This window comes from Prosopis cineraria, unplaced genomic scaffold (genome assembly GCF_029017545.1).
Source record: "Prosopis cineraria cultivar Desert tree isolate PC_DT_omini unplaced genomic scaffold, ASM2901754v1 PC13, whole genome shotgun sequence".
Taxonomy (NCBI): domain Eukaryota; kingdom Viridiplantae; phylum Streptophyta; class Magnoliopsida; order Fabales; family Fabaceae; genus Prosopis; species Prosopis cineraria.
In genome coordinates, this window is record NW_026555344.1 from 22,046,186 (window position 1) to 22,052,385 (window position 6,200).

The 6,200-nt window shown below is 35.5% G+C and overlaps 1 non-coding gene across 1 annotated transcript; it reads left to right on the forward strand.

Moving 5' to 3' along the window:
* Window positions 1-1,019: 1,019 nt before the first annotated feature.
* Window positions 1,020-1,126, forward strand: LOC129291914 (small nucleolar RNA R71). The gene has a single exon (XR_008588808.1). It is a non-coding gene; the product is annotated as a small nucleolar RNA R71 (small nucleolar RNA).
* Window positions 1,127-6,200: the final 5,074 nt, after the last annotated feature.

The following is a 6,200-nucleotide window of genomic DNA, read 5'->3' on the forward strand; positions in this document are numbered from 1 at the left end:
ACATCAATTGAAGAATTTAAAGAGGGCTTCTCGCCTTCCCTTGTCTTTTGTCTTCTTGTACTCTTTCTCCCAACTCCTTGCCACTCCTCAATTGATAGCATTAAGATTAGCTTAGGATTAGCAACGGTGTTGGATGGTAATGTAGAGGCTTGAGCATTGGCTGCACTTAATTGGTTAGCAAGCATATTCATTTGAGAAGTAAGGGCATCAATTTTAGAGTTCATGTTCTCACACTTGTTACCCATACTCTCTACCTTGTTCCCTAAGCCATCATACATGTTTTTATACAAAGAGTTCATTTCAATCAACTGCTTACGTAACACATTCACATCATTAGAAGAGTTTCGAATTAGAAGAACTCTCAATTGGAACAAGCCTCCTATCACTATAAGAATTAGAAGAAGGTTGTAAGAGAATTACCACTTGGATTGTAGCTTTGAGAAGAGCTACCTTGAGACAAATGAGGTGGAGGGTCACGGCCAAAGGTGTTTTTGATAGGATCCTCTTTGTTGATTGTCTTGTAAAGCCACATTTGGATTTGAATAGGAGAAATTAGGATGGTCTCTCCATGAAGGGTTGTAAGTATTAGAATAAGCTCCTTGCCCTTGCCTCCCACCATAGGATTGTTTTCCATTGTAGATAGCATTTACTTGTTCAAACTTAATAGGACAATTGCTTTCTACATGCATAGGTGAGTCACAAAAAGTACAAGAATAAGGGACAAGTGCTTGAGAAGTACTTACATTGCTCACTTGAGATATTTGTGGAGCCAACATTCTCCCAATCTTGGCAGCTAGCAAGTCCACATATGAATCATTAAGAACTGAGGAACCTACCATATTCACATTTCTCTTTCCCTTGTAGAGTATTGAGCACCACTTGAAGCCATCTTGTCAATTAGTTCCCAAGCCTTTAAGGAAGTGAGGTCAATCAAGCATCCACCACTAGCGGCATCAATGTTAACTTTGTCTCTTGGAATCAAGCCCTCATAGAAATATTGGACTAAATTCTCACTAGAAATTTGATGGTGTGGGCATTTAGCCAAAAGGCCTTGGAATCTAGTCCAATACTCATAGAGACTCTCATCCTCTCCTTGTGGGACCCCATAGATTTGCTTTCTCAAATTGGTGACCTTGGAATTTGGAAAGAATTTATCTAAGAAGAGTCTTCTTAGCTCGGCCCATGTGCTCACTTTCACATAAGAAGGGTAGTTGAAATACCACTCCTTTGCTAAACCTTCAAGAGAAAATACAAAAGCCTTAGCTTGAACATCATCAACATTTACATGCATAGGCTTCATAGTATCACAAACCAATAGGAAAGTATGCAAAAACCTATGACAATCCTCTCCTGGTAACCCATGAAATTTAGGCAATGCATTAATCAAGGAGGATTTAATTTCAAATTGAACATTAGTAGGAGGAACATATAAGCCATAAGGATTATCATGCCAATTAGGTTGAGTTAATTGCCTAATGCTCCTCTCCTCTCTAGGGTTATGCAAGCCTTCAAATTCATTATTAACATGGCCATCATCATGCAAATTCTCATTCCCATTCCCATGGCCCTCATTATGCACATGCTCATGTCCTAAGATACCTTCCATTGTTGAATTACAAACCAAATGAGAATCAAGAATAGGTTTGTGATCTTCTCATCTAGAAATACTTCTTTCAATTCTGGATCTAATTCAACAAAAGAGGTAGGTTTTCTTCGGGTCATGCACTAATCAAGCTCAAGAAAATTAAGAACGAAGAACAAACTAAACTAAAATGCAAATCAAAATGAAATAATTCAAAACACACAAAGCAAGAGAATAAATTTTTTTATTTTTTTTATTAAACTCATAGCAAACAAAATGAAAAAAAATAACACCAAACAAGTAGAAAGAGAGTTAGAAATGCTCAATCAAGAAGCTTTGGCAATCTGGAATTCGCACAGTAGGCTCTCTAGAGACAGTGAACTTGTGAATTTTCTATCAGCAAATCCACATGATAAATTCCCCTGAAACTTTTATGAGAAACACAAGAGATATACAGGCAAATTATATAAAACTTTTAGATTAAAAAATCCTTCCCAATCGTTCCCAGAATTTTCCCACAAGTTGGTCCTCAAGTCTGGAGAAAAACAGGATTTTCGTCCAGAAGACCTTCAGAGCTTCTAACAAACTTTCAAATAGGAAAATGGAAAAATTGAAGAAAAATCCTAAACACAGAGAAACAAAGATAAGACAGCGATAAGAAAAATGAAACTAGAATCAATCAATTTGAACACACAAAGAGGAAGATATGCTAACTCAAAGTTGAAACAGGGTTTTTGGAATCCTCTGTAATGGCTCCCTGGACCTTGTTAGATTGTAAAATTTCCACAGGACACTTCCCACGTCCAAAATTGACCAAACCAATTTTAAAGTAAAGCTAGGATATAGAGCTTTCAATGAAATAAATTCCAATTCAAATTCCCTCAGACTCATTCCAGTTAATTTTTCAATTTCAGACAGAGACACTAGAAACAGAGTATTTTCAGCTCTACACCAAACCAACAAAAAAATTGCACTAAATTTTTTTTCTTTTTTTCAAAACAATAAAAAACTCAAACACACAAAAAACACTAAACAAGACACAAAAAACAAATTTTATAATTTTTCAAAAGATTTTCCAGGAACACTAAAAATGTAAATTAAGTACTAAACAACCTTAGAATTAAACTTAAACCATTTCCCCGGCAACGACGCCAAAATTTTGATAGGAAATTAGTCGCTTATCCTCAAAATTACACTAAAGCTAACCCTAATGCAATATAGGGCCAACCCTAGGTCATCTCCCAAGGAATGTTTTTAAGTCTAATTGAAAGTTATCTAGTGAAATAAATCAACCAAAGTTTGTAGGAATTTAGTTAGCTAATTATCTAAACTAATTACCTAATGTGCAAGTAATTAAAATGCTAGTGAAAGTGAGTGAATGAACTTCCCTTTTACAATAATGGAACCCTAGAGATTAGTTGATTTTGGACTCATTATCTTCTCATGATTAGGCTAAGTTTAGCTTCCCTTTCCTCTTGACTAAAGCTGTCATGACTTAAGAAAATTATCCTAAGCCAATTAACCTAATTAGCTAACTCCCTAGGTCTTAGATTAAAGTCCCTAGTTCAATTAACCAATTGGTGAAGAAACATTAGCCAAGTGATTCACTCAAAATCCTCTCTCAACAGCCATGGTCAAACACATAAATTGAGCAACCACAGATTATGTCAAGCTACTCAACAACACAAGCTAACACACAAGATTATGTCAACTACTCAACAACACAGCATTAACACCACAAGATTATGCAATATTAACACAAGAAATTCACTAATTGAAAAACACAAGATTATGTGCCAAACAAAGAGTGGCAAAATTCAGTCATGGCTGTCCAAGGAAGAAATTAAATGAAACAATCCTCTCTCTTTACATCAACATCAAAAATCAAATTAGAATTTATAAGCTAAGATGATTAAACCCTAGATTAAGGAATCTAACCATCTAGTAAAAAGAGAAGAGGATAGGAAACAAAAGAACTTAGCCAATTTGAAGCTCAAGACTCATCCTCCATCTTCATCTCTCTAGGATTCCACAAAGAAACTTAGCCAATCTTCATCTTCAAGAACCCTAGTGATTGCTTGTGAAGGCCAAACTCCATAGCTCTTGAATGATGGAAATGAGCTTCAATCCTTGTGAAAATGGAAGGGATGGACGAAAATGAAGAGAGGAGAAGAATGGTATGAGTTTTGTGGAGGTTTGGTGGCTGAAAATGGAGGTTAGGGTGCTGGAAAATGAAGAACAAAAGGAGAAAATGAAGAACACTATGAACAAGAGAGAGAGAATGTGGAAGATGAATGAGATATGTTGGATCCCATTTGGGACTTAAAATGGCGTGCTCCTTGGTGTCTCCCATCAGCTGAAGCTTAATTAAAAATAAGGAAAAAGAAATTAAAATGTAAATGGGAGCCTTGTCACACTTGCAAGGTGGCAACTTCCTATTGGTTTGTAGATGATTCCAATGTGTGCCTAATTTCCCATGTGTCATCCACATCATTTTAGCTGATCTAATCCCTCAAAATAATCATAATTCACGTGCAAACCATCAGCCATTGTCCTCAAGGAGTGTTGACCTCAATTGCCCAATCGATGCACAAGTCACATGCCACCTATGTCACATAAATCACATAATTCAATTAAATAGCATATGATATATAAAATCTAATCATAAATCAATTCAAGAATTAAATTCATAATTAGAAGGGAGAATTTATTAAAATTAACCAAGTTTCAGGCTGCACAAAATTATATAAAATTTTACACAAAGGCAAACCAAAAACTAGGACAAACTAAGACACTTAGAAGTGTTGACTTTTTTATTTAATTACTCCCAAACTAAAATGAATTTTAAAATATAATTTCACCATTCATCAACTGGACATAAAATGCACTTGTTAATTTTTCTTGTACATTTTCTCAAAAGTTCATTTTTTTGGACCAAAATGCCCCTAGTGCACTGATCTTAGAAACTTAGGTAAAGTTCTAAATCTAATGCAATGTGTGCACTTGAAGGTGATAAATCATTAATAAAAGGGGTCCTAATTGACAAATAAAAGTGGGTAACAAATGTGTTCTATCAATGAGCATGGGTGAAAATGACATAGGAATTTTGAATACATCTAAAATATTTAAATATGGCAAAGTAAAGGTTCTTACCTAGTTTGACTAGAAAGAAAGAGGATAGAAAGGAGTGTCATCATTAATGGAGTGCCCAGAAGGGATGATTGATTTTATGGAAATTTTTGCACCAAGGAGATAGGTTAAATCATGGGTGTATAGGTACAAGGATTCTAGTTTAGGTGCAAGGGTTCTAGCTTTGGATGTAAGGGTTTTGGCTTTAAGTGTAAGCCATCTAGCTTAGGGTGCAAGCCATTTGTTTTAGGGTACACGGGTTATGCGTAGTATGATGACAACATTGATTTACATTTAAACATAAGGCATTTTTATATAATTATGCTCTTGGTGCAAGCCTTCTAGCTTGAGCGTAAGGGTTCTAGCATCAGGTGTAAGCCTTCTGGCTTGGATGTAAGGGTTCTGGTATCAGGTGAAAGGGTTCTAGCATCGGAGGCAAGGGTTTTGGCTTAGGTGCAAGCTATTTAGCTTAAGGTTCAAGGGTATTAGCATAAGGTCCAAGCCTTTTGGCTTAGGGTATAAAGGTTCTAGCATAGGATGCAAGCCTTCAGGCTTGGGTATAAGTCTTCTAAATTAGGGTATAAGGGTTCTAGCATAGAGTGTAAGCCTTCTGACATATGGTGTAAGGGTTTTGGCTTAAATACAAGCCTTTTGACTGAGTGCAAGCTATCTAGCTTAAGGTACAAGTGTTATGTGTAGTATGATGGCAACAACTATTTGCATGTAAACCTAAGGTGTTTGCATGTAATTATGCTCTTGGTGCAAGCCTTCTAACTTGGGGTGTAAGAGTTCTGGATTTGGTGCAAGCCTTTTTTCTTAAGGTGCAAGTGTTCTAGCTTTAGTACAAGCCTTTTGGCTTAAGGTGCAAGCCTTCTAGCTTGGGTACAAGGGTTCTCACTTGGTTGATTTACATGTAATCAGAAGTTGGTTTCATGTAATTTTGGGCACCAACACGGGTGTCCTCTCTATGTCATTAGTTTACATGTGATCCTTATCTATTTCCATATAATCTAGGCCACTCACAGGGACATGCAATCTATCTATTTGATTTACATGTAATTCAATAGAGATTACGTGCAAGTTTGGCTATTAGTCATGCTGGCAAATTTTATCCTATGGTTATTTACATGTAAAATGCAATGGTTTTCATGTTTTAGGACACTACTAGGTTAGCTTGATAAGTCAAATTTGTTACATCATTTTATTCCTGTAATCTTTGACTTTTAGCATCATTTTAGGATTGTTTAGACCATAATTATAACCTTTGGAGAAATTAGGCAATTTCTATAATTTTTCATATTTTGGGGGCAGAATTACAATGTTTGAAAGTTTTGGGCCAATGATGTAAATTTCAAAAATTATGAATTGAAAAAAATTTAATAATTTGTTCTAAATCAATTCTTCTTTAATTCCATTAGTTTAATTTGAGTTTATCCTTTTTAATTTGTGAATAATTCACACTACTACAGAAATGGGTATATATAATGGG